General features: G+C 47.6%; 1 protein-coding gene across 1 annotated transcript in view; it reads right to left on the minus strand.

Moving 5' to 3' along the window:
• Positions 1-25,317, minus strand: part of Inpp5a (inositol polyphosphate-5-phosphatase A) — a 189,244-nt gene that overhangs the window by 73,306 nt on the left and 90,621 nt on the right. The gene's annotated exons all lie outside the window — the stretch shown is intronic.

Below are 25,317 nucleotides of genomic sequence, written 5' to 3' on the forward strand. Positions count from 1 at the left end.
GTGCTTGATTTTAATCTCCCCTGGCTATCATATGCCACAAAACACAAATTAAAATCCACTCCAGTCTTGTAGTCAAGGTGCCTGGTCTATGTGTTTGTACACATGACATTCTCATGACGCTGGGTCCCATCTGGTATATGCTTATGTGGAATTCTACGCTTCCCTAGACCATATTGGCTACTCCACAGAGGGATGGGGAAGGGCTTTATCCAACCCTTTTCTTCTTTATGTCATCTTATGTCCTTATCAATCCCAAGATATCTCCTGACCATGCCCCAGCCCTCTGGTTTCCCACACAGCTCACCTCCACGTTTTCAGCCCCAGAAACCAGTGTCCCCTGGAATCCTGCAGTTTTTCTTTCACTCCTCCTCCCATCCACCCACATCCTGCCAGGCACCCATTCACACTCTGTGTATCACATCGACCCTTGCCTCTGGAAGATTCCAGGGCTCTGCTGGCTCGTGTCCTCTGTCCCCATTTGCAGTGAGGCAGGAAGGCGCTCTGCTCTGTGGATAGTCCAGCCAGACCCACAGTCACATTTTCCTCTGGTCATACATGTGGAGTGAGGCACCTTCACAGCAGAACTTGGAAGCAGCCAGCTTTCAGTTTGCCTTCTTAAGGCTGCATCAATGAGAGAGACTATGCGTCATTAAGATGCAGGGACTGAGCCTCCTCTATGGGCCAGAAGAGAAAATTGCAGGGCTGGACCCAGCATGAACCTAATACTTGCTCCAGGGCCCCATGACACACAGCTCTGAGTAGGATGCCTCTCTATCTGTCTCAGGAGAAGAGGAACTAGAGAGTATACTGAAGACTACTTTGGACACTAAGCATCGCCTCTTACACGAGAAGGCAGACAAGATAGTATAAGGTTTATGATAAACAAACAGAAATAAACTGTAATATATACATCAAAACTACAGTTCTAGCCAGAAACTCCATGATTAGAGCTAATTAATACCCAAAGTCAAAGCTCAATCCAACTTTCCATCATTCTTGCCACTGTATCAATACAGCCAGGACGCCCGCCGTTCACCACAGGGCACAGGATCTGTGTGACAGTGTACTATGGCCTGCCGCCAGAAGACCCCAGAGCATAGAGCATGTTGATAGGACACCTTTCACATCTTGGAGTATTGATTCCTTGCCCCTCCTGCTAAAAACAATTAAAATACATTTTACATATGTATAAACCTGTCACTAGTGCTTATTGGTTTTCTGCTAACGAGCAGCCTCCAGCCTTCATTGTGTTTCTGCCATAGCTATGAGTGTGGGGCGAAAGCCCTGACACCCTTGAAGACCAAGGCAACACGCAGAGCTCCTGAGAAGCTCAGTGTTGGGATGCTGAGGTTGACCTAGTGTAATGCACTCTGGGTTCAGGCCCCCAGCTAAGTGGGTCCGTGACAGGGAGTATGTAGAGGGGAGCTAGTCTGGCCAGGAGGACTGACTGGCCAGGCCTTAGCAGCCACACTGGCTAGAAATGAAGAGTTGTCAGGCATATCTCAGGGGCAGTACAGCCATCCAGACACACTCCAGTCTCAGGAGTGCGGCCACCTGCATAGCTCCATTGGTTGACTGTAACAGTGGTAGGCCCAGCTTGCACATTACGAGAGTCAGAACAACAGAGACCAGATACTAGTGACAAGACTGATGCAGAGTCAAGATGTGATGTTCTTTGGTGTACTCCTGCTCTAGCTACACACAAACCTGGGAGTCTCCTGGTCTAGAGCAGAAGCCCACAGAGAAGAGACATAAAGCAATTAGTAAGTAGCACCTCTATCACTGTGTATTCTCAAACAAATGTGACAAACAAGTTGGCCTGGGTAATCTATCATTTCCATTGGGATGTTGGCAGCAAAGAGCACACCATTAACCTAGGCTCCTGGAAGGGGCTCACTCTTCCAGGAAATGCCTGAGTCCTGAATTTAAGCCAAATCGACTCATCAATAGAGATGCACACACAGTGCCATTTATCTCTCGGATCCTATGCATGAGGGAGTCACACAAGCATATCCTACATGTGGCCCTAAGGTGGGCAACAGCCACTTTATCTGTGGTCAGATGCCCTATGAAAATGGTGGGCAGCTCCCACAGCACTGTGGACTCAACAATGGAAGTTCCCAGCACACTCGTGGGGAGGCCTTCCAGGCGCCAGCACTGTAACCACTGCTGGGACAGATGAGCACAGGGCAAGGAAGCTATAGTAGGAGGACTAGGGGTGTCTAGTAAAGGCAATACAGAATGGGACAAGCAATACCTTACAAAAGACTATATCCATCTGTTTCTATGGATAAAGCATTTGCAATTCCAGGGCTTTTTTTCTTTTTAAAATGAAATCAATCAACAAGCAGGGAAAAAAAGCTTTGTAAAACATAATAATAACGAATCTTCAGGCCTGCAACCAGAGATTTTAACTGTTCCAATTCGAACTGACAGAATAATAAACCATGAGTAGTTGAACCACTCATACCTCCTCTCCTCCTCACATACACCTCCCCTTTGCCTGACAGATGCCCCAACTCAAGGGAAGGAGGTGGCCTCGCTCCTCTGTGCTACCTGTCTTCAAGCGCATACACTCTCTTACAATCAATTTCTGACAGCGCTACTCTCTTGAAAACAAACTTCAAGACATCAGAGGCTAAGGCATTACCACTTTCACATGGTGGCATTAAAGTCCCTGTCTTACATTCTGGGCATAAACCCAACTTGGTCTTATCATATTTTCATATCCTGTGGAATTCTGCTTGCTAACACTGTGCTAAAACATTTGTTTCCAATCTTGTTTCTGCTTTCACCACCACAATATCACTCTTCAGTGGTGTTCAGTTTGCAAATCAGACAGGCATGTCTCTCAGCTACACAGGATACCTGCCCTGCCCTCCTTCCCTCCCTTTCTTCTTCTTGAAGACAGGATCTTTTCAGATGGTTCAGGCTTGCCTTCTGCATCAGCCTCCTGAGTGATGGAATGATAGGTTTGCACTTTTATTCCTGGGTACCACACTCTCTTCTCTGGAGTCTCCTCCCTACCCCACCCCCACCCCCAGTGACAACACAATGGATCCGGATAGAGCACCCAACAAAGCCTTTCTGTCTTTCCCCTCCTCCTTCAAGGGTGGCCTCCACCCCACCTTCAGTTGATAAGGTCACATGCATTGCACTGGTCCTTTCTAGAAGGTCCTCTGTTGGTTTCACAATCCTCCTTAGATCTCTCGAAGTTGAATCTCCAAATTCAGGATGTATGCTATTTCTCCTCTCCTCTTGCTTCCCTGGGAAAGATGGCCTTCCCCAACTCTCCCAGCATCTTCCCATCACCACATGTCTCCTCTGCACACCAACTCCACTTCATGGGAAAATCTGACAGACCATAGACCCACTGTCTATCTCTAAATCCCATTCTCTCCTCTGCCAACACTAGGCCATCAGCTCTAAATGGGCACTGCTTCTGCCACTGCTATTGCCCCCTCAGTCTTCTTTAAGCAGTAGTCCACCAGCCGTCTACAAGTGCACACCTTCTGCCTTATGCTCTCACACAAGTCAGCACACCTGCCATTCACAGGGCTCCAACACTGCTGGCCATGAAGCATGGCCTGGCCAAGATTTCTACTTCTGGAGTTACAACATGCCTTCTTTCTCCTCTTCCAGGTGATTCTCACAGGAACCCCCTGCTATTCCAAGTCTCCATGGAAACACTATCTTCTCCAAGCAGCATAGGCCAACCTAGTACCCCATTATTCCTGCAAAATGTGCCTACTCCAGCTGCCTGAGACTTGCCACCTTACAGAGGAAGCTCACTGAGGGCAGGAATGTGACAAGAGTCCTCCAGAACAGATTAGCTCCTGGAGGAATTCCATCAGCACAGTGCCCTTAGGGTTCAGTTGGCTGAGCAGCTCTGACTTAACTATCTGTTCAAGTCTCAAAAATTACCTAAACAGAAGCTGTGTACTCACAGAAAATACTCTTCTGATCATACCCCAAAGGTAAGCCCTGAAAGGACTGGCTTTAAAACAATTTAACAGATTGAGTAATAAATCAAAGCAAAGTTATTTTAACATTCATTAGATTATAAACAATAATAAATGAAACAAAGCTTTTGTTTCAATCAATGCAGAGCTTTATTGATCCTTCCCTTTATAATAAACTCACAGGCAGCCAATCTAATTGGATGAGGCAGCATTACCGCCTGTCTCCCTAGCATTACTGGTGGTGGGGGGCACGTGGGAAAGGCTGCATTTAGCATGCTGCTGTCACAGGGTGTCCTCCTTTGTAACCAGTACAAACTGAGAGCTGACGCATTTCAGCTCCCAGGGCTGGACAGGAGAGATGGCACAAAGCTGCTCCCTCCCCACCTCCTGACCCTAGCCACCAAGCCCCATCCAGGCTGGCTGGTGGCCCGAGAGATGCACACATAATTTCATTCCATCTCCCATCCAACAGCCGACATTAGAAGTTAATTAAATTGGTTGTCCACTGTATTCATCCACTTACAAAGTTAATGATATTCTGTCCCTGAATTAAGGAGCATTTTATAAAGCGTGCACCATGGGAGCTGGCATGTTGTACATGGGGTGCTGAACTCTGTCACAGCTCCTGGTTGTTGCATCTCCAATTAGGCAGCCTGGGAAGGGCAGGGCCCTGTCTGCCAGGGCAAAGCACAAGTCATCCTGACAGTGAGGGTAAACACTACACACAACAGCCACTTAATATCTCGTGTTGGACTACAATAAATTCCACCAGATTAGTAGGCCTGTTAACATTTCACATTACCATAGTGCGGAGCAGCCAAATCAGAACAAGACAGTCTTGAAGACAGGCTGTGGGAGAGGTACATACTCTGAAGGTATGGAAAGGGAAGGGGTAAGACTGGGTTCTTACATGGGGCACATGGACTGTATGTTTTTATTGTCAACTTGACACAACTGGAGTCAACTAGGAAGAGGGAACCTTAACTAAAGTCTTGATCAGACTGGCCTGTAGGCACAACTGGGGGCATTTTCTTGACTGATAATTGATGAAGGAGGACCAAGACCACAGGGGGGAGGCAGTGCCACCTCCAGGCAGGTGGTGCTAGGCTATTTAAGAATGAATGGAGCCTGAGAACAATCTACAGAGCCTGGTAGCCACAATCAACAGGCCTGAAAATGGGAAAAATGGTCAAGGTGGTTGTCTTAGGGTCACTATTGCTGTTATAAAACAGTGTGATAAGAGCAAATTGGGGAGGAAAAGGTTTATTTGGCTTTTGTTTCCACATCACTGTTCATCATCAAAGGAAGTCAGGACAAGAACTCAAGCAAGGCAGGAACCTGGAGGCAGGAGCTGATGCAGAAGCCATGGAGGAGTGCTGCTCACTTGTAACATGAGGGGGCCTGCTTGTTGGGGTATCTGTCCTGCCCAGTATACCCCACAGCTGGCAAGCCCCAAAGAAAATCGCACACAGTCTACAATAGGTTATAAACTGATTGGCCCATTAGCTCAGGCTTCTTATTAGCTATTATGATTTATATTAACCCATTATTCTGATCTATGTTAGTTATATGGGTTGGTATCTTTTTCAGCTGTCAACTCACATGTTGCTTCTTTGGTGATCTGGGCAGGAATGGTGGAGGGAGCTTCCTGCTTCCCAGAATTCTCCTGTTCTCGTTGCATCACCTCTACTTCCTGACTGGTTTTCCTGCCTATACTTCCTACCTGGCCATTCAGCATTTATTTAAAATATAATTGACAGATTACAGACAATTCTCCCACATTACATGGACAATGGTCTTCAGGATGGGCCATTTCTAGCTTGAATGAAGACATCAAGTAAGCATGATGTAGATGAACAAGGTACTCCAGCAGAACTGGGATGTCATGTGCACAGGCCAGCATGTGCCTCCTTGGAGGCATACAGTCACCTGCTTTGCCCAAGTCCATCTATTTTCTGGGTGGCTGATGAACACAGATGGGAAAAGCAAGTTCTACTATCTGTTTCACTGTGGCAGAAGGTGTGTGGATAGGAGAATGCAGCCTTGCAAAATTCATACAGCATGCTGTGTCTATTACATGTCTCTGCCATGATAAGAAAGAATACCAACCCTGAGGCTTTCTGCATAGTTAAAGCTATGAAGACAAAGCTATGTAAGGATGGGGCTTCCCATACAGGCATCTAGACCTTCACTGGCACCCCTGAGGTACCTTCCTTCTCAGACTTAGAGCCTATGCAACCTAGATGCTTCTTGATAACATAGAGCTTGCAAACTGAATTTTGATAATAATATAAAAATCAACTTAAAATAACATCTAGGTTTAATTATTAAATTTATTAAGTTATACTTTTCCATATCTGAATGGTTTCAGAAGTCAATCAATAGACTTTCATAGCAATTAAATTACGTGATGAGTTTACATCCCTGCAACAGCCCTGACTCTCTTCTGGCTTCTAAAAATCATTAGCTTTTCAATTACAATCCCAGTTATGTGCATTATGGATATAGGATAATTAAAGCACAATGCACTTTAAGAGAGGCCAGCACCGAGCAAGGGTTGTTTACAAAATACCTCCCGCCATTAGCAAAGTGCGGGACACAGAAAACACTGCAGGAAGGTTTTAATTGATTTTTGTACTTCAATTATATTGGGAAACTGCCGTCTACTTCTGTTCCAATCATTTAACTTAGTTCCATGCTCAAGGAACCGCTGCTGTGGTGCAGCTCTTCCAAGGGTGTTATGAGGGAGAGTTCTAGGTCCTGATGGCCACACTCCGGGTCTGACATTCCGTAACTGTCACTCCTTTCAGGCTGCAAGGCCTTGAGTGAGAATGCCACTTGCTCCTGTCCTTTGTGATGGACCTCTCTCTCATAGACGATCTATCTTACACACCTGACATCTACTTATGGAGACCCTATTTCCCATCTCATCCCTCTTCCTCCCTCCCTTCCTTCTTCACTTGGGCGCTGTCTAAAGAGCATCCTTCAACATTTATCTTTCCTGTGGGTCCGCTGGTCATGAGTCTTTTCTGATTTCATGTGAATAAGTATGGATTTCTTACTTTGACTGCCCCCTCCCTTTGATCTGGGGAGGGGAAGAATCTTGCTATGCAGGTCCAGACTGACCTAGTTGCAGGTCCGCACCATGGTCTTCGTTAGGGGTTCTATTGCTTTGATGAAACACCATGACCATAAGCAACGTGGGCAGGAAAGGGTTTATTTCATTTATATGTTTCCACGTCACAGTCCATCACTGAAGGAAGTCAGGACAAAAACTCATGCAGGGCAGGGGTTGATGCAGAGGCCATGAAGGAGTGCTGCTTACTCTGCTTGTTCCTCATGGCTTGCTCAGCCTGCTGTCTTATATATAGCACTCAAGTCCACCAGCCCAAGGGTGGCATAGGGTTGGGCCTCCACATATCAATCACCAATTAATAAAATGTATCACAAGTTTGTCCACAGGTTATTCTGGCAAGAACATTTTCTCCATTGAGATTAGCTCTTCCCAAATGACTCGAGCTAGTGTCAAGTTGACATAAACTAGCCAATACAGCTACCATTCCAGCATCTCCTTCACTCTTAGATGATCCTACGAAACAGAATTCTGTATGCAAGGCTCCCTCTGCCACATCCCCTGCTTCTGTGAGTTGTGCTGGAATATGAGCTGCCAGTTAATGTTTAATTCTTTCTTCTTCTCTGCTTTCAATTGCATTTTATTCTATCTGGTATGGTTTTCTTTTTCAATTCTGACAGGAACTCACTGGAATTCCCAGTTCTATATAAAGACTTCCATAACTCTAGAAGTTTGTGACTTATCACCCCTCCTGAAACAATTTCTGGGGCTAAAGAGATGTCCTGGCGGCTAAGAGCACCCACTATTCTTGCAGAGGACTGAAGCTTGTTTCCCAACATCCACATGTCAGCTCACAACCGTCTCCAGTTCCAGGAGATCCAACACCTTCTTCTGGTTCTTTGGGCACCAGGTACACATGTGGTACATATACACACATGCAGTCAAAGCACACACACATAAAACAAAAATAAGTAAATTAAAAAAATATTATCCCTATCCTTCATTCTATCTCTCTGCTTATTTCCCAGGCTCTCCCCACACCAGCCAACTCTGGGCCATGTGTGCTCCACAAAGTGCGCACCCAGAATGTGGCACGCTCCAGATGGTATTTCCTTCTGTTCTATTTGTACCCCACTGAGTACATTTTCATCCCTGCAGCTTTCAGTAAATGTAAAGCATGAGTAAAACTTGTTCTGCTTTTAAATTCTTCAGTTGCCAGCAGCCCGTGAGCCCACCTCTCCCCACTTAGGAGAGTGATAATGACCACAGAAGCAGAAAAGGTCAGGAGCCTGTTGGGTGAACAAAATCAGGATGCAAGGCTCTCCTCCTGATTTCTGCACCCAGAGAAGGCTGCTGACAGGTCTCAGTGTGCAGGGGCCTGTCCTCCGGCTCTAGTGCAGTCCCCTAAATGTGTGACATGTCACCTCCTAGCTGACAGTTTCACTGCTGGAATCACTCCACCCTACCCTGTTTCTGATCATACAACACAGGTCTAGAGAGAGGACTCCCGGTGTAATCCTGTGCCTGCCTCTGTTGGGCTGGGGACTGCCATCAAGCTACTGAGAACTTCGGCTTGTGTCTTTCCTACCACCAGATTCTTCAGATCCCAGTGGTCACCAAGCACTATGGACTGATGTCAGGAGCCAATAGGGCCCAATGTTCCTGTCAGGGGTGTCACCTCTTTCAAACCTATTCCCTCAACACACAAGAGTGTGATGCCAGAATACAAAGGCCCAGCACAGGAGGCTGCTAGCCTATAAGGCTCCCCAGCTCCCCAGCAATCTCAATGCTTCCAATTCCCCACCTGAACATGCCTCCCTCAGTCCAAAACATGATCTCTGCCTCAACCAGGAAGAAAGAACCAAGGCTACCTCAGAAGAAAAGGGGTTCCAGCATACACTGTCCCTGACCTGGTACTGAAAGCAGCAGGGCTTGGGGCTTTAACCATCTGCAAGGAGACCTTCACCTCTTTTCTGAGGCAAATCACGAAGAACTCTTACGGGAAAGATGTCCAAAACAAGCTATCTCTCACTAATGGCCTTGTTATAAATTAGACCTTACTGACAAAGACCAAGGAAAAGTGACACCCATCAAGCGGACCTGATGTTTGCACTTTCCCAGACTCAGCACCGCTGTCCTGACCTCACACGTGTCTGTCATTCTCATTTAGAGAAAGAAATGGTGCCAGAATGGCAGAATAGAAGCAGCCGAGTACAGGTCAAGGGAGACGGGCACGCCAGCAACCCCAGCGATGTGCCACTGTGGGGCTTCCTGGAAGGCCACTGAGGATGGCACTGGTGCAGCTGAGTCAGGGGCAAATACCTCTTTGACTGCCACTTTACCTCAGGACTGGAGGTCATTTGTGTCCTTTCTTACTGGTCAGTTTCATGGGTGAGTGAAGTCAAGCCTGGGGGAGGGGAAAGGTGGCAGGTGACATGTGGGAGTCTAGTGACACAGAGGACTCAGGCTGCAGTGGAAAATTTATTTCAAAAGGTTGGGCATCTATGTTTTGGTGGAGCCAGAGACAAAGACTTTCTGGAGAAGAGCTGTGAGCAGTGGAAGAAGTGGAGAGAAGAAGGGCTGGGGAGTGGCAAGGGACACGCAGGGTCACAGAACCGGAGAGACTACAGGCTGCAGTAGCCAGTAGACACAGAGCCAGAGGAAAAGGCACCTTAGGTGAGGGAGAAGTAAGCTAGAGGTATCAAGATGGAATCACCACATAAAGGCCAGAACGTGGATGAGCCTCAAATAGAAAGGAAGCTGCCCAAGTAGAACGGACTGAGTTTCTGCCAGGCCAGAAATGAAGCACACAGTTGCCCCAAGACTAACAGGGTCTCCACAATCTAAAACAAAGTTAGTGTGCAAACACAAAGAAGACAAAGTAGTGGGGGAGAGAACTTGGTAGAATCAGCTCTTCTAGAAATTAAGCTCTGGGATCCTAATCACATCCACATTATCTGAACCACCCTTGCCTCCTGCATGGAGCAGGAGAAGAGGGAGCTCTAAATGGCTCCATGCCTATGAAGTCTTACCAGTCTGTTCTTATTAGCGGCATACAGTATTCTACAATGGGACACTGGTCATATCCCATCAACAGAAGGAGAAGAGAATTTGAGAAAAGGCTAACCCATTCACACATAGCTGCCAATTCCCCAGGGTATCTGAGCCTTGTTACTTCTGGCTTATAAAGTAGGACTTGAAGCTTCCTTCCCCTCCCTATTACTGCTAATATTCCCAAAGCTACACAGAGGAGAACATGTATTTCCCCTCTGTTCCAGTTCAAGTTGGGCCTACTACACGGGCACCATCAGTGGGCCACTTGCCTGAAATCTACTAGCCAGTGCCACACATTACTCTATGTTCAGCATCCCAGTTTTGCCCTCGGTGACAATGACCAGGGGTTGAAAACAACACTCAGTAGGTGGGCTGTACTCAGTGTCCAGTGGCTGCCAGGAATCATATGGGATCACAGAGGTGCTCATGAAAGGCTATGGAAATCAAAACATGTAAAGTACCATCATTAATGGCTGCAACCACAAGCTCTGCAACAAGCCCTTAACTTCTCAAGAAGAGAGGTCTCCAGGAATAGAAGGCCTTCTAGCACCCCCGTGCACACTAGCAATAAGGAGGCCTTCTAGCACCCCCATACATGTTCAACAATGAGACCTAGCACCTGTGTATGCTCACACTGATGAGCCCTGCCAGCATCCAGTAAAGAATTTGCAATAATGAGCCCTTTGGGCAGTGGTGGCACATACTTTTAATCCCAGTACTCGTGAGGCTGAGGCAAGCGGATCTCTGTGAGTTCAAGGCCAGCCTGGTCTACAGAGTGAGTTCCAAGACAGCCAAGGCTACACAGAGAAACCCTGTATAGGAAAAACAAAACACAAAAAACAAAAGGTCCTTCTAATGCCCCATGCACACTCATGTCCACCATGAGAAGCATCGGCACTCTTTCAGTTCCCTGATTATACTTTAATTAAATCTCCAGCCCACAGTTTAAAATAAAGCCATTATGGATAGTGACCAAGAATTTCATCACTCCCTGGTAAGCATAAAAATCAATCACTTAAGTTTTTATGATGTAACCTAAGAAAAGCAGACCTTTCTGAGGTTAAAAGATTTGATGGGTTCTCATTTTAGCCAAAAAGAATCAGTCAGATACACCTGCTTCTGTGACAGAAACGCCTTCTTCCTTCTCACACTCTCTACCTAGCATCTAAATAGTTACAGCAACAGGTCCGCGCCAGAAAGCTTAAAAACAGGGAAGAGGGACAAATGGCTACCACGCAACAACACAAATGTGACATCTCATGACATCCGTCCATACACAGGGATGTGAGACTAAAGTCAGGGACTACCCTTAAAATGTCAACAGTAGTGCAGGGACACCTTCCCCCACCTTCCCTCAGATACCTTGCTCTGACCACTGGACCACCTGCAAGGGCCTGTAGACATGAGAACATCTATAAGCTGGAGTCATTCTGTTGGATGCCAATTGGAAACAAGAAAAAATAACAAACACTGATAAAAAGTTGCACCTGAAAAATCTCCACTCTAACTTATGCACAGTGTACTTAGCAAAAGGTCAGAGCTCCGGAATCTGCTGGATAAATAAACGCCGGCGAGGTGGATGAATCACTGGAGAACTGGCGCATGGCAGCGAATGAATAACCTGCAAATGCGTCCCAAACCCCATTATTTCCCCTTTTCCAGAAGCCCAAGATTCATGTCCTCGCATGCCGCCAGTTCATTACTAAGAACTATCATCCCTCTTCCGGCACACGCCAGGCAGTGTGCACAGCCCCTCGAGGACCCTTTAATGTTTAATTCCCCATCATCCGCTCCGCTGAACAGCTTAATCTCTGCTTGTATGATCAATACTATATCAGTGTAAATTAAAATGACAATTTTAAAGTAATTAAGCCTGTTAATGCTCGATTCAAATGTCATTATTTGCACTGGGGATCGAGGAGAAATCACACCGTGTCTGAGGTGACAGGGAGACGCTTGAGCCTCCTCACCCTGCTGTGTGGTGCCACTGGAGGCTTTAGCAAAGCGGATTAACTTCTGCCTCGCCCTGCCAGGGTGCCTATCCAATTTCTAAAGAGGATAACACAATTTGATGAATTTAATTCCAGCTACAAACTCAATTATTGTGATAATAGATGAAAACTGGGAGGGGACTCTAACAAGACCCACGTTTTACAAATACACTTACCTCCACAATGGGATGCGGCAGCAATGGCCTGATTTGATTTGTCCCCTCTCTTTTGAAAACCCTTTAAATAATTATGACGGTTGGAAGGACAGCCAACATTTATTAAAGAGACTTGCTCCAACCCAAAGGGACTGTGGCTTAGATAATCTGGGTCATATGAAAGCGCTTGCTGTCCCAAGCTGTACAGCAGCATTTATGAGACAAGCTCCGTGTTATCATTGCATTGCTGGGCTCATAAAAAGATACATAAAACTCGCCAGCCATGGACCAGAACTGCCTGTCCAATCCTGCTGCCCAGCTCCAGTCCGGGAGCCAAGAGCCAGTCATCTTTTTTGGGTAGACAGTGGGGACAGTAATACAAAGAAAATGAAGGGGCAAATCACCGCTCTGCTCTGATTCCTGGGAGCCAAGTGCACAGTGGGAGCAGGATGCCCATAGTGTTCACACCAGCACTTCTCTGCCCAAGGGCTGGGGCTGCCTCAGGAACAGTGGCCATCACTGGGCTCTATTCATTACATCAGCAGTAAAACTGACAGCCAAACATTCATTTCAAGATGAAGAGCAAAGTATAACAATTTCCGTTTGAGAGGTATTTGCGCACTGAATGGCCAGTCTTTCAGACCTACTCAGATAATTGCAGGCCCTAATCTGCTATAGGAGTTGGATGGGAGGGGCGCCCCCGCCAGGGAAGGATGCACACTTAAACTATCTAAACCTCAAACATTCTGCAAGAAGGAATGTGTACACTTAGCTTTCACATGCCCCTGCAGAGCTGAAGGGTCACATCATTTTCTCATCCCCACATACAAAACCCTGGTTCCACATGCTTGTGTGCCCCCCCCCAACCACTGGTAAAAATCAGTTTTAAGATGTGTAGAAGTGTAGCATATGTTTAGACGGGTCACCTTTTCTGCTGAGTGTAAGTACTTTCTAGAGTTTACAGATGAACAACTAGAGAGGAAGTTACCTTCAAGTGAGAAGTTCTCATGCTGTGGAGACAGACCCCGAGATAGTCTGTTTTAGGAAAATGTCACACAGAAATGACACAGTTAGGGCATCCTTAACTCTTAACCAAGGGAAAACGTTACACAGAAAATTCCTTCAAATTTTACCACCACATTGCCTTGTATAAAATGAGAAACTGGGCTAACAAGATGGCTCAGTGGGTAGAAATGTGTGTGCCAAGACTGATGACCTGAATTTGATCCCTATGGTGGCAGTCCACATGGTGGCAGGAGAGAACCAGCTCCTGAGAGTTGTCCTAACTTCCACACTCAGTCACCTGCACATGACAGACAAATGAACAAATATTATAATAAAAATAAAATAAATTTTAAAAAAACCTAAGACCTTCTGAGAAAATACAGGAGACAAGAATGTGGGCAGCTGGCTTTGTTTTGGGAAGGGCACTTTCATGACTCAGGAGCGGCTCCCCATGCCCCAATGGCTTTGTGGTGCACTGGGGTGACTCCGAGACATTTGGGATGATGCTTTTTGGTGATGGCAGCCTGGTACTAATCTTCAGCCTTTGTAAAGATGAGGGGCATCTGCAGAGGTGGGGCCTGGTCATTTGAGGTTTAAAAATGGGGGCCCATGCTGGATAGGCTATAGCTTACTCTTGGCTGGCAAGCTGGGGCACCAGCCCAGCCACCATTTACCACAGTTCTGGAAAAGGAGGACAACCTCTGACAATGCAGCTCCTCCCGACAGTGAACTCCACCGCAGACAGCATCAGCTACAGAATAAGAACCCAGACACAGAAGTCATGAGCTATGTCCTCCTGGGTTAACCTCCTCATGTAAGCAGGATTCTGTTTAAAACTGTAAAACAGTGAGCAGCCACTCTAAAGGACATGAATCCAAAACAGATGAGGACTAAGTAGAAAGACCAAAGGCCACAACCCTAAGCACCTAGTGGAGGCAAGGTGAGAGCCCACTCTTGACCACCACACCCTACAGATATCATACTGACCCACACCCAAATGTGTACACACCTTGGCACTGGAGGTTAACCAGAAACCAGAGACTGCTAAGCAAAACTGACCCTGGCCATCATCTCATGGCTAAAGGCTCAGCAGGGTACAACTCTGCAAAAATGGTAAGAGTACACACTGGTCAATCAGCTCCCCCACTGCTGCATCTCAAAAGTGGTCACCTGGCCCACAGACAAGAACATCTCCCTCCGCTAGGCCTGGCTTTAGAGACGCAAGCTACGCAGACAGGGGCCAGGTCAGATGCTGAAGTTCCCATCGTCCTTTTCTGCAGACCGTTCAAACTTTTTTCTGGGCACTGAGCTGTAGACAATGAAGTGGTTGAGGACTTGGTGAGAGTGCAGAGATCTAGCCACTGAAGCCACATATAGCTGGCACACATGCAGAGACCTTGACCTGAGCCCACTGCAGGAGACCCAGCTAGCATCTACACAAAAACCTTTGGGTCAGAGGAGAACAGACCCTAGAGTACCCCACGGAGTGCAATAAGCCCTGCAAACTGGAGGACAAGGACCCAGAATGCTCCTGCATCTGAAGTCAAGCTTGTCAGGGCAAAGGGTATACACTGCTACATGAGGTGGCTTGGTCTCTGTCCGCAGCATAAAGACAACCTCAAGGAGACCAGGCATGGATAAGGCAGAGGCCAGGGCTTGCTGGAACTCCCAGGAAAAACAGAGTCTAGGCAAGCAGGGCAGGGCTCACAGGGGACTCCAAAGAGAAATGTCACTTGAGGCCAAATAAATAGAATGAGCGGCTACACTGTGAGCACCAACACTATTTTTTTATGTCCACTGCTTCAGTGATTTTCTGTCAAAAAATGCTAACAAGCATCAAAGTCCTTAAGAGCTTTACAATCTTTCAGTTTGTTCACCAATACATTTCCTGCAGTGTATTTGTTTCCTAGGCTCATGTGACATGGCCCTCGATCATGCCTGTCGGCAGCCTGATAGATCTGCCGCCACCAGGCACCTGGCTCAGCTTCACCAAAGCCCTGTTAGAGATTTCTCACCAGCGAGCACAGCACAAAGATAGACACATAGTACTAAGCCTCTAGGTGGGAAGTAGTCAGGCTGGCCTGGATCTGTAGACCGCAAGTGTCAAGCCTCCAACACCCCTCCCCACACATGCAGCCAGCAGCCACAGGCTCCCAACTCCACACTGTTTTGCTGCTGACAGAAACCAGGGCCCCAGACTCATAGCTGACTGGCATAAGCACCACCAGCAAGTGACCTATGCGAGCAGGAGGGAAAACCAGGACAGATTAGAAGCCATGATTGCAAACACAGGCCTCTGAAGGCTTTGGGGACAATGACCACAGAACTGGCCTTTACTGCAGACACAATGTCCACAGTTTTGGAAGTAGAGGACATCTTGGGGACAGGCAGGACCATGGGATCAGGTATCACAATTATCTGGGGCAGACGGGTGGTAGCACATGGCTCCTTGCTGCCCTTGAATGAGGCTTCTTCCTGGTCCTCACCTCCCAGCCGCGCCCCATGCACTCCTGGAGCAAACTTCCTAGTACCAGGCACAGGCTCATGTGTGAGGCCTGAAGCTTTATGCATTACACCTTCGATGACAGGTGGGTCCACCTAAAATTGGAGCAGTCCTGAGTCCAGACAGGAGGGGGTTTCCTCACTTGTAAACAGGACACTGTCAGCACACAGCAGGGACAGTGCTTAGTACTGGAAATTGGACTGTTGGTTTGAAGGGACACTAAAAGACAAGGACATTGCCTTGTGGCCAGCAGGTGAGCACCTGCCACTCTCACCTGCCATTTCTGCTTCTTACCGATAAGTCTGCTCAGATCTCCCCCCATGTTAAAAACCAGGTCCTCTGCCCTACTTTTATTGATTGGTAACAGTTGTTGACATGAAGACCTTCAAGTGAAAATTCTTGATCGGGTAAGATTGCAAATGTGTCTCATTGGCTGTGAACTGCCTGTACTCTTGCAAAACCACTAATGTCTCATTTGATGATGACTGCCTTCTTAACACATCATGCCTGCCAAGTTCTGCTATCACTTCTCCCTCGGGTTTGTACCACATGGAAGTTAATTTCCACAATTTCTGGTGAAAGCTGGGATTTACGCAAGGAAAGTGGTCATGAGTAAGGGTCACTCCTCCCTCATGGCTGAACAGCCTGGATACCTTTGTCAAAACTCAAAGGTAGTATACCCTTAAAATCCCAGCCCTCAGAGGCTTGAGGCCAACCTAACCCAGATGACTTCCAGGCCCTTTCTAGTCCTTGTCCTGTTTTGCTGGTTTTATACTAACACTCTATTGTCTTGCCCACTGTAAATTTGTAGCAAGTCATGACCAGGCAAGATGAGCCCTCCAGCTCTGTCCAGTTTCAATGCCGCGGTGGGCACTGTTGATTCTTTACACTTCCAAATAAAATGTAAATCCAGATTTTTGATTTCTATTAAAAAAAAAAAACTCTGTTCCAACTTTGATTAAAACGGCACTGAAGCATCATGCCAACCTGGGTAAAAGAGCTACACCAATACTGCTGAGCTCGGTACAGCTCCATATGCTCAGTTCTCGCTGACTGGAGCGAGCAGCATGCTATGGGTCTCAGGATATGGGTCTTACATGGCACTGACCTAGTGCTGTCCGTAGCACTAGATTTCAGTGCTATTGTAAAAGGTAATATTACTTAAATTTCAGCTTCTAGCAGAATCATTTATAAACTGATAGCTTGCAAGTCACTGGACATGGGACAAAATGTCAGAGATCTAAACAAAATATTTCATGTTAACAAATCCAGTTCTGAGGGCTGGAGAGATGGCTCAGAGGTTAAGAGCACTGATTATTCTTCCAGAGGTCCTGAGCTCAATTCCTAGCAACCACATTGTGGCTCACAACCATCTGTAATGAAATCTGGTGCCCTCTTCTGGCCTACAGGCATATAAGCAAACAGAATACTGTAAAACAAAATAAATAAATAAATCTTAAAAAAACAAAAAACAGTTCTGGTCATTGGTACTGCACCCTGGTGGCTCACTTGAAGGAACCTTGTTCTCATGCCAATGCAGTCAATTTACGAGGTTGATCCTAACTTCAAGCGGTCTTGTTTGTCTCTGGGTTGAATCCTCAAACCACAGCACAAAAGGTGAAGGTGTGCCCCTAGGGACACAGTGTTGAGTTGGATGGAGGAGCAGAGGGCATGTGGGAAAAGGGACTAAAACACAGCTTCACATCCTCTAGGATACAGGAGTTCCCTACTGGTCTCTACCCACCCAGGTCTGAACTTGCATCTCTTTTTTTGAAAGGCAAAAGACTGAAGTCAAGGAAATGAAAACAAACCAGGCTGGACCACTATTTTTAGTTCACTTTGTGAATTTACTTTACTATGAATTTAAGGCTAGATCAGAGAGACATTTAAGTTAGAAACAACCAATCTGTCCCCAGGTGACTGCCCCCTACTCCCCCAAATCCTGCAACAATCCCCACTGACCACCTCATCACACCCTAATTCTTTCTTTGATGTTCCAAGCATGGCATAACTCTGGCTTCCTCTCTCCCTGCCAATCATGTTCAGATATCCTATGTGCCAGTAATGGGTGCCCCTTCCTGAGCTGCTCAATGCAACATCTGCTTCCTGGATGCCAGGTTCTCAATGCATGCTCTATCTATACCATCATGCCAAGTGCTTCCTTTATGTCCTCATGTGTGTTGGTTTAAGTGTCTGTCTCTTCCTTCAAGTTAGAGAATTAGATGTATCATGTATAACATGTCATGTCACATGTAGTGTGTAACATGCTACATATTATATGTAGTCAGCTCTGTAGCTCAACCGAAAGCATAGGCTTCCACTGTGCTTGCTCTGGCAAGATACTAAACTTCTCTTGGATCCACGCTGCTAAGGACAGCCTAATGTTCAGCAGCTGTGAGGATCAAGCTCAGGTAGTGTTTGCCACTAAGGGCTCCTTGGTGACTGCCAGAGTGTGAACACTACCTGCCTGGCATCTTTTAATGTGGGGTCACCCATGCCTGCACACCAACGTTAACCTGGGATGTCAGCTACTGTACCCAGCAAAACACACAAAATGACACCATAGGAACCCAGACAGCTCCGCTGGAGTGACTGGTCAGGAGGACCAATAGAGGTAGCTGGCTACAGCCAAGTGTTAGGGCTTCAAGCTCAGTGGAGGCTTTGGCCTCTCTTCTGTGGTCCACACAACCCTAACTGAATTGCCTGACACAGAAAACTCTTTGTGCAGAGTTCGCTAGCTAGGCGAGCTGAGTGAACAACCTCTATACTGATATTCCCTGTCCCTCTTGATAAGATGCTGCTTCAGCACCTCCTCACCCAAATGTATTCTCAAAGCTTTAGCCAATGTCTCAACCTCACCCTCTGTATTCATCAGCCCAGAACACAGGTCCTGAGGGCAGGGGTCAGAGTAGCCATCCTTGTGTCCACATCTCAGGCCGGCAGCAGGTCCAACACACAGGAGCACATCCTAGTTTTCCAAGGCCAATAAGTATAACACCCTCAGGATTAGGGAAGCCGGTCCAAGCTCTTGGCTAAGCCTAAAGGACTTTGGTTCCTGAGAAGAAAACCAACGTCCCTGTCCTCTCTGCCCTACAAAGAGATGGCTATCAGTGTCCCAGAACTCCTTTTTGTGGTTTCCTGGTGAGGCTCCCTGTGGCATAGGGCATGTGTGCCTGTGACTCCCTCTGAGACTCATCTGACCACGGCCAGAAGTTGAGCTGGACACCCCACTGTTCAGCAAGGGGCAGCCCCATAAGAAGATGCACCATTCCCACCTAGTCATGGGAATCTGGAATTCAGGAGGTAAGTGCTGCCTGGCAGTCACCATATCATCCCCGGTGAGCCAACCATATGTGTAAAAATGACTTGGGTTCTGATATTTTCCTATTCCAAACCTGGTATTGGTGGACTGGTAGCATCTCCACAGTACCTGAGAGAGGTAATGCCAGAATGATGTTGAAGAGAGGTGTTGGGAGCGCATACCAACATCCTGCACACCAGCCAGCCATTGTCACCTCCTCTTCAATCAATGCTTCCTAAACCAAGATGGAGTAAGTATTCTTACTTACTGGGTGGTGGTGGTGGCACACGCCTTTAATCCCAGCAATCAGGAGGCAGAGGCAGGCTGATCTCTGTGAGTTTGAGGCTAGCCTGGTCTACAAGAGCTAGTTCCAAGACAAGCTCCAAACCCTGTCTCAGAAAAAATAAAAAAGACCAGTCATTCATGGCAAGCAGGCAGCGATGGCTACATGACTGGTCAGGGCTTCTCCATCCTTGTGAGAGACCATAGACTCAATCAAGGATACCCAGCCCTGAGCTGATGGCCTCATCCACCTCCCAGCACTGAGCTTTCTCAGAATGCTGTGGTGTTCCCTCCCTGTTGAAAATCCATCAGTAGAAAGCCCAACCTCTTGTTCCTGGCTACCTTAGCTCCAAATATGAGTGACAATGGAGAAGTGGGCTAGCCATGAGTCACATGAGCTCTCTCATCCATTTGTGGATAAGCAGAGGAAAGCTCTGGTACTAAGCTCTTTGCCTCAAGCTCCTCCATCAGAAAATAGATAGAACATGGGAAACAAAGGCAACTACTTCTCATGGTTAACAGAGAACCCTATGAACAGGCACACAGCTGAGTCTTCCAGTGCCCACAGGGGCACATTTTGTCCTTTCCAACATTCAAAAGGCAATCTGGATCTCCTGACATACAGAGGAATATACCTAGGTCTTTTTGACACCTACAGGGGCACATCTGGTGTTCTCAGCACCTACAGAGGTATATCTGAAGGTCCTCAACAAGAGAAACCTTGGGGTCTGTCTGGTATCCACAGGGTCTTGTCTGGATCTAATGGACACCAATAGGGGCACATCTGCATCTACCTGATGCCCATAGGGGCATGTCTGGGTCTGCCCCATGCTTACCTGGGCACATCGGGGTCTACCAGATCCCACAGTGGCATATCTGGATCTGGTAGACACTCCCATGAGCACATCTGGGTCTGTTTGGTGCCCAGTGAGCACATATAGGTATTCCCAATATCCAAGGGGCACATCTTAGTCTGCCTAATGCCTGTAAGGGTGCATCAGGATTTGCCCAATGCCCACAGACATGAAGCTAAGGCTGCCCAGCACCAAGACCAAGAAGCATGAGAAGTTTCTGGCAGAGCAGAAAGTACTGGACCTTTACTGAAGCTGCTTAAGACCAAGGTTACCTCTTCTTCTCTGCAGGCAGTTCTCGCTTCGAAAAACTCAGCACCAACTTTTGAGTGTTAGTGAGTAGGATCCCTCACTCCTAAATACAGCAGGATGAGTGACATGGTCATGATTGCCACCCAGAAAAACCCAGCGAAGATGGACTAACACAAGGCTCCTACTGTTCCCCTGTGTGGTGCCTAGAATCTGCCTTCCCCTGTGTGGTGCCAAGAATCTGCCTCTCTGGTCTTCCTGGCAGGCCAGGTGGAGGCATGTCTAGCGGTGTGTCTCAGCTGCCTTCTGAAAAGGAAACTTCATAAGAGGCATGTCTCAGTTTGTCCTTGAGTTCAAGGGAATCAGAGTCAACCACTTGCAAATCCTGGGGTCCCATCAGGCACCACCCCTCCTGGAGACATGAGACACAGCCTGTTCTAAACATATGTCCTGGTCTATGTAGACTCCCTTCAGGGCCTGGGTTATAGCCAGGAAAAGTCTCACATCTCTTCAGGATGCATGGAGCCCGCAACAAAATTAACCTCGTGGCAATTGTTTCCCCCAGTTTGATAGCCCAATGTCAGCTCATCTGTTACAGGGAAATAAAAAAGTCAAGCCTAAATGTATAAAAAATTATGATAGAAGTCCTAAATAAAGCGTAGACTGCAAGCTCATTGAGTCAAAAATCAATCAATCAATGAGGGAGTGGGTCAGGAGCACCTCATAAGCCCCAAAGAAATCATTTGCCCAAACACTGGGATTTAACGGTGGAGGACCAAATTCCAACACTTTTAGGAAGTAAATAATGAAAAATCAATTCAGAGGAAAAACAGATCAAGAACCCTGACTCTGACGTGCCGACACATTTATTGCTGAATACCATTCCTCGGCTGACCCGAAAACTTCGGAAGGTGTTTATTTACTTTCAACACCTTCCAGGGATCAATATTTTTAATTTGGATCCAAGTTATTATTTTTCACATCACAGCAGCGGGGAGCGGCGTAAAGTGGCTCATATTTTAGTGCTAAAAAGATCGATACGACAGTTTCACCTTCAGTGCAGCCTGGCTGTGGGGCCGCACATCATCGCATCCCGAAGGGCCGTGGTGCCGAGGCAGGAGGGCAGGTCATCACCCGCCAGGGGTGCAGACAGCCATGATTTAACTGAGCATGGAGCGCTCGGTGCCCTCAGAAAACCAATCTTGCTCCTCTCACTTCATCAGGCTCAGGTGAGGAGGAGGAGGGCAGGGCCCAGTGCATAGGGGGCCACTGCTGGCAAAGATTAGTCCCTCATCATAAATGCATTTGCCTTCCTTTCCTCTTCCTCAGATCAAAGAACATCAGCAAACTCCATTAATTTCCCACAAATTCCCCCTAACACCTCAAAGCAGGGAGAGACCTCTCATACAGTAGTGGGAAGGGGTCTTCCAGGAAGGGGCACCCTCCACACCTCAGTCACACCCTGAACACCAGCACCAGGCCCTCTACTGGGGTAGTCAGGCCATGCAGGGCAGGGGCCCTCTGAGCTCACTCGGGGAGTGAAGGGAAATATGTACATCATGCTGTGACAGCCCCTTGTCAACCTTCAGCATCTCCTGTCCTACCTAACCTTGATTTAACCATCATTATTCCACCCAACCCCACATTCTGCAAATAAGCCCAGGAAAACCTAAGACACCAGGCAAAAGCAGATTCATGTATCTTCTGTCCAAGTGCTCTAGTTCATTTCTCGGACCTCCGGGAAACACCTATTCCCACCAGTGCTGGAAGCTACACAAAGGAGAAAAAAGAATGAGACCCTGACCTTGTATGAGGATAAGTAATGTAAAAAGAACTACCTGCCCACGTGTGAGCAGCATCCAGATATCTAGGCCATCATGACTGGCATCCAGCTACCTAGGCAATCCTGACTGGCAGGCCCAAGGCCTTCTGCCAGGTAAGAGACCCGAGTGGGCAGACAGCAGGGCTTCTGCACTGACAGTGCTGTCCCCAAACCTGAGGTTGGCTTTGCCTACTGGAGCCACCCTAGGCCTGTTACTGTCTCTGAATTAGACAGGTCACTGGGATCTTCAGTCTCTGGCCTGCCCGGGACCTCATTCAACCACCATCACTTCACAGCCTACATAGACTGCTCATGGATAAGAATCCTAGGGGAATAAATGAAGCCAGAATCCCCTTAAGCACCCCAAACACCACTGGTGCTACCCATCCTGGCCACCACACCTGTGCCCGACACCAGCAGCACAGCATGCAAGATTTTCTACACCTCAAGAAGCATGTGCAGCCTCCAGGAATGTCCTACGGCCAGCTATATAGCCTCCTTCTCTAGCCTGAGCAATTCCAGGAACAGGCGGGGCATGGGACCTAGAAACCAACAGATGTCATCTCTCATTAACTGCCCCAATGGCACAGAGCCATTCCTGGGGACCTATGACAGCTAGCCAAGCCTTCTCAGACCTCTCAGGAGCTGTGTCATCCATATAGTAAGTCATTAGTAAGGAATGGTGCCTTCAAACTTGCCCTAGCCGGGCAAGAAAGCCCACAGGGAAAGGGGGTATTCCCTTCTGTACCGTGGCCCTGTGACATCTTTACTCCAGAAACAAAAGCTTTGGCCAAGTCACACCAGCTCTCAAGGTTCCAGCCAGTGCCCTCTCCTGGGAAGCAAAACCAAAGGACTTTTCCAGCTCCCAAAAGGAATGCTGCTGAATCAGCTGCAGCTTCAAGAGGCCACTCGGGGCTCTGAAGCCAGGCAAGGACCATAGCCCTGGACCTGAACTTTGGATCCTCTACCAGAACTTTAGCTATCAGGTCACCTGGGATGGGAGGTGATAGACGTGGCTATCCCCAGGCCATGTCTGAAGCCCACCATAGTGAGCACATCCTCTGGCTTCCCAGGCCAGGTGAGCACCAGCCAAGCATTGATGAACACCCCATGCCGCAATGCTTTCCTTCAGCAGCAAAACAAGACAGCAGTGGAATTATACGAAAATAAATTTCCAATCTCTTCCTCACTTTGCCATTTTGAAGCTAGAGTACAAGGAAGTCGTTACCTCCCGTACTCTTATTGATGTGCCAGCTTGTCGGGAGGTAAGCGATGTGTTTTCTATGCTCCTCTGAGTGGCTGGCTAAATCAGACACACGATTTCCATGCTGCTAGAGCGCCTGATCAATAGACATAGCACAGACCTAGAAAACTTCACCCAGGTACTTCCTCAGTGTCCAATCTGCATGGCTGGCTTACTGCAGAACTCAACTGCGTCACACTGTGATGCTGAGTGCTCTGCGGAGTGGCCTTCAAAGTTCATCACCAATGCTGGAGACAAGAGGTGTAAACTCAGGGAGGCAGTTCTATCATCCACACCAGACCAAGGCCACGCTTCTAAACTCCATCCACATAGCACAGAGCTCAGTTTCCAGCTGGGGGCCTTCCTCAAAGACCCTCCTTCTTGGGCCCATCTCACCTGGCAGGCCCATGAGAGCCATCGTGTGAATAAGCAACCCAGGGCTCCTACCTGGCACATACAAGAAAAAACCCAATTCTACTGTGAAGTCCAACTTTGTAAAGGTCAGGTTTATTCTCCATTTTGTTCAAATCACTTTTCTTATGAAGTTATAGCTTCTTGTTACATGCCAAACGTTTAACACAGATTTCCATAACTCTTCTACCAACATAAATGGTGCACAGGGGCTATGCTGCATCTCTACACCAGGTGGTAGAGCCCCTCCTCCAAAGGCAAAGCCCCTGTCCTGAGACAGTCTCTGGCAGTGAGGCATGGCCCTGGCTAAGGTGTGCCCACCAGCAGAAGAACACTCATTCTAGAAGCAAGAAGTCCCTCAGGAAGAAGACAGAATACAAGTGTCTGAGAAGAAGTGGACAGGCAAGTCAGGGTGAGGCCAGGTAACAGTAAGAGTCACAGGTAGCTAAAATGACAGAAGGGCCAGGAGAGTGGCAATGATGGCCCCAGCCCACAGAAGGATGCCTGAATGACAAGATTCTTCTTTCAGTGCTTCTCTCTGCAGATGTCCTTCAGGAGCATGCCATTGGCATCTGACATTCTAGGGCCCAACAGCAATGCTTTGGTCTGCAGGAGTATGAGTTCCATGTAACTGCACCTCCCACTCCTATCACAGGTGGTGCCTAGGAAAAACGTAAAAACGGAGTTGATCAGGAATAGCTAAAGGGGACTCCTGGGCCCCAGAGCAGGAAGGACAAAACAGTGCAGTGGCCTGGAGCCCAGCAGAATTCTCCCACTTGGGGAGCACATCTTTTGCTCCTTTATTCCTGCTACAGGCAACTGCAGAGCCACATGCAACCCTTCAACAGAAGAACTGTATGTCTCACTTACCTCACGGATGTTTAAACGGGTGGCACCTTGTTCTTTGGGGTTAATACAAAGCACGCCCAAGACACTAATACATGACCAAATATGAAATGTATCTACCATTCTCTGGATGGCACAGGCCTCAGAGCCACCTCTCCTGCAGTCTCACCAATGCCAGCTTCCACACACTACACACACCTCATGGCCCTCCTACCTGGATGTTGGACCTCATTCTTCTCGGGTCTGGCCTGGAAGGGCAGTGTGAAGAGAGATGTGGCCTCTGCCTCCCTGAAAACCCATCTTGGGGAACTCTTTCTCAACTACACTTCGGCTTCTGTCTCTCCATTCCCTATTTCCCTAATGCCTCCCTGAGTTCATCTCTTCGTATCCATGCTCCTTGTAACTGAGTCAGGGATGCTCTTTAGTCCCTGATATTAAACACACCAACCAACAACCTCCACTTCTCTCTTCTGCTCGTGACTGCCACTCTTCTGCCTTCTCCCATTCCATCCAGAGGGGTTGTGGGTATTTACATTTACTCCACACTACCAGCCCTCCAGTGCTCTGCC

Source organism: Myodes glareolus, chromosome 7 (genome assembly GCF_982192425.1).
Source record: "Myodes glareolus chromosome 7, mMyoGla1.1, whole genome shotgun sequence".
Lineage (NCBI taxonomy): Eukaryota > Metazoa > Chordata > Mammalia > Rodentia > Cricetidae > Myodes > Myodes glareolus.